This window comes from Myotis davidii, unplaced genomic scaffold (assembly GCF_000327345.1).
Source record: "Myotis davidii unplaced genomic scaffold, ASM32734v1 scaffold701, whole genome shotgun sequence".
In the NCBI taxonomy this organism is placed as follows: Eukaryota; Metazoa; Chordata; class Mammalia; order Chiroptera; family Vespertilionidae; genus Myotis; species Myotis davidii.
The window spans coordinates 154,226-158,086 of record NW_006291552.1 but is presented as its reverse complement, the minus strand read 5'-3'; the positions used below and the strand labels follow the sequence as shown (position 1 = coordinate 158,086).

General features: G+C 45.8%; 1 protein-coding gene across 5 annotated transcripts in view; it reads right to left on the bottom strand.

The window, feature by feature from the left end:
- The window catches only part of CRYL1 (crystallin lambda 1), a 176,010-nt gene that overhangs the window by 40,680 nt on the left and 131,469 nt on the right, over positions 1-3,861 (bottom strand). The gene's annotated exons all lie outside the window — the stretch shown is intronic.

Genomic DNA, 3,861 nt, shown 5'->3' with positions numbered 1-3,861 from the left:
GATCCATTGCTGACCATCACCTGAAAAGTCAGGACAGAAGCACACAGACCCCTATCCACACAAGACCTCTTTGAGCTCTAGAATCAAGTCACATTGTACCTTTCCACCCAGGCTGTGGAATTAGGATAAGATAATTTAACTTATTTAAGTGAATTATCTCTGAGACTTCCACCAGCCCTGTCTGGGGTCAAAGAAATGGTTCTGCCAAATTTCAACATGCTTTGTGAATCCAGAAAGTCATGAACCAGAGGCACCTATGTGAGTCTTTGAAAAGGGCAACTCCTGCTCATCTCAGCTCACTCTGCTTACCACATCCAGGCTGAGCCTCAGGATCTTGTATCCACACATGAAACTCACCCCAGAAAGAGCATGTCATGGAAAGATAAACTCTGCAAGGTCTTTTGATCTTTTTAACTTAAAATATATTTTTAAATCTTCAGTTTTTACTGTAAAACTTCCCAGATTCAGCTCCTTTTCACAATAAAGCTGATCTTAAATGTTTTGAGATTAACTTGGAACATCCTAAATCTAATCAAGTTTAACTGGCTCTGAAATTGTGAGTCAAAGGGGTGTCATCTAAGCCCAGCCCTGGCTGGCTCGATGCACACGTACAGATATACAAAGATGAAGGGGCAGCCCTAACCGGTTTGGCTCAGTGGATAGAGCGTCGGCCTGCGGACTCAAGGGTCCCAGGTTAGATTCCAGTCAAGGGCATGTACCTTGGTTGCGGGCACATCCCCAGTAGGGAGTGTGCAGGAGGCAGCTGATCGATGTTCCTCTCTCATCAATGTTTCTAACTCTCTATCCCTCTCCCGTCCTCTCTGTAAAAAATCAATAAAAAATATATTTTTTAAAAAAAGGTGAAGGGGCAGCTCTAAGGAGGCATTCTTACCTTTCCTGACTCTCAGTACCTGAAATGGAAACAGACCCCCAAGAAGCAATGGTTTTCTTTCAAGAAATTCATGCAATAAAGTCAAGAATCCTTAAACCAGCCTCCCTAATAAGCAGAAATACTGATCCACTCTTCTCAGGGAGAGTGAGGTGGGGGTGATATCTCTTCTGGGATACAGAACCCAGAAGTGCCCACATGCTCAAAAGGAGGAATCCTGCTCTGGTGGAGTGAGACCTACAGCTTCTTTGCCCTTGGAAGCAACTACTTTGGGAACAGGTGCACGCCAGTGTGCTAGTGGCCCTTCATATCTGGGAAGCCAAAGAAGCAACAGCCCTTGAGCAGTGATAGTAAAAGCAGGCACAACGCTGGAAGCCCCACCCTCCCTCCATACTCCTTCCCCTGGAGCCCTGATCGCCACAAGAGAGACACTTCACTATCAGTGTACTAGTGAGTCTTCCTGGTAGAGCTTAGGGATGCCCCACATCTCTTCGGTTCCACCCTCACCCCAACCTGGACAGAGAGACCTGCCGTTTCTACACCTGCCTTCATTCTGACTGTCTATAGATCAACTTTATTTTTTTTAAATTTGATTTCAGAGAGGAAGGGAGAGAGAGAGAGCGTGCCCACTGGGAATCGAGCCCACAGCTCGGGCATGTGCCCTGACATGGAATTGAACCGTGACCTCCTGGTTTATAGGTCAACACTCAAACACTGAGCCACACTGACTGGGCAATCAACTTTATTTTTAAAAAATTTATTTTAATCCTCACCTGAGGATTTTTGCTTGATTTTAGAGAGAGAGGAAGAGAGGAAGGGAGGGAGAGGGAGAGAGAGAAACATCAGGTTGCCTCCTGTATGTACCCCAAATCAGGAATCAAACCCACAACCTTTTGGTGTATGGGAGGACATTCCCACCAACTGAGCTACCCAGCTAGGGCTCAATTTAATTTTTTTAAGTAAATTACCTCTGAGACTTCCACTGAAGGCAATTCTTTGAGTTCTATTTACACTTTCTTAATCTCATTTCTATAGCTTCTCATTTTGTCACATTCACACTGTATCCTGCTGGATCTTAGCACTCGGTTCCTATGGGGACTCTAGGCATGTGAATTTCACAGCAGCCATTGTAGAGACACATGCAGGATTCCCTTTCTCAGAAGGTATATCATCTCCAAAAACCAGCAGACCATACTCTGTCTGCCATTAGCCCCTGGAGACAGGACAGTTGAAAGAAAGGTGGGTAAAATGAGGCAAGAAGAATAAATCAACAAATGACAAGTGCTGGCAAGGATGCGGAGAAAAAGGAACCCTTGTGCACTGTCGGTGGGAATGCAGACTGGTGCAGCCACTGTGGAGAACAGTATGGAGTTTCCTCAAAAAACTAAAATGGAACTATTTGAGCCAGTGATCCCACTTTTAGGAATATATCCCAAGAAACTAGAAACACCAATCAGAAAGGATATATGCACGCCTACGTTCACAGAAGCACAATTTACAATACCTAAGATTTGGAAACAGCCTAAGTGCCCATCAGCAGATGAGTGGATTAAAAAACTGTGATAGGAGGAGATTTCAAGATGGCGGCATAGGTAAACACCTGTACTTGCTGCCTCTCACAACAACATCAAAATTACAACGAAAAGACAGACAACTATCATCCAGAACCACGGGAAAGCTGAGTGGAAGTTCTACAACTAGAGGTAAAGAATAAAGCACATTGAGACTGGTAGAAGGTGCGGAGACGTGGAACGGGCTGGCACCTGGGTGCACTGCTTTTTTAATTGAGAGGGAGATATAAGCGCCCGCTTGCTCTGAACTCCAGTTCCAGACGAGACTCTGGGGGACCCAGACACATACAGGGAGAAACTGGACTGTCTGACATTAGGACAGGAACGCAAGGGCGGCTTTCTTTCAGATGGAGGTGCTCGCAGCTGTCATTTTTCCTGCGCTGGGACCTCTCAGGTGCAGGGCTGACTGGCAGCCATTGCTGTTTGCTCCACCCAGGAGATTCCCTGAGACCCCACCCCACCCCATTAACAACCCCACCCAAGCTGTGCACAGTGGCTTTTGCATATAAGTGGCCTGTCCTTTCTCAGCCTAAAACCTGTCAAACAGGAAGCAGCAGCAGCAGAAGCCTGCCTTGCTACACAGCTGGGCCTATTCTGGGCACTTCCAAACCCTGTAAAAAGAGGAGGAATCTGCAGATCTCTCTATAGCTCCTGCTGGGTGGCCCCAGGCAGTGGCTAACTTTGCACCTCCTTGGAGATTCAAGAGCCAGTGTACCCAGTGGTCAGTGTGAGACCATACCGGATTACAACTCTTCACATCCATAATAGACACACTCAAGGGGCAGACACAGTGAGCACCAAAGCCCCATTGAAGCAAGTCTTGCTCCAGAAGGGTGTCTCCTTGACAGCAGCTCTTCCATTGTAGACACGGCTGGTCCTCACAGCCAATTGGCCTGGAGGTCAATTCCTCCCAGTGAATCCAACAGCAATCAAGTCTTAACTACAACAAGACTATGCACACAGCTCTCAAAGGGGTGCACCAAGAGTGTCCAATGCACGTGATCAGGGAGGCTGAGCCACTGGGCCCTATAGGACATCTACCACAAGGGCCACTCTATTAACTCAAGGAGATTTAGCAGCTACCCAATACATAGAAACAAACACAGGGAAGCAGCCAAAATGCAGAGACAAAGAAACATGTCACAAATGAAAGAAATGGATGAAAGCAAAATACTAGATATAGAGTTCAAAACCACAGTTATAAGGTTACTCAAGAATCTTCTAGAAACCTCCGAGGAACTTAGTGAGAACTTCAAGGATCTTAGTGAGAATGCCAAACACATGGAAAAGAACCAGTCAGAAGTTAAGCATACACTGACTGAAATAAAGAATAATATACAGGAATTCAACAGTAGAGTAGAGGATTCCAAGAATCAAATCAATGATTTGAAATATGAGAAA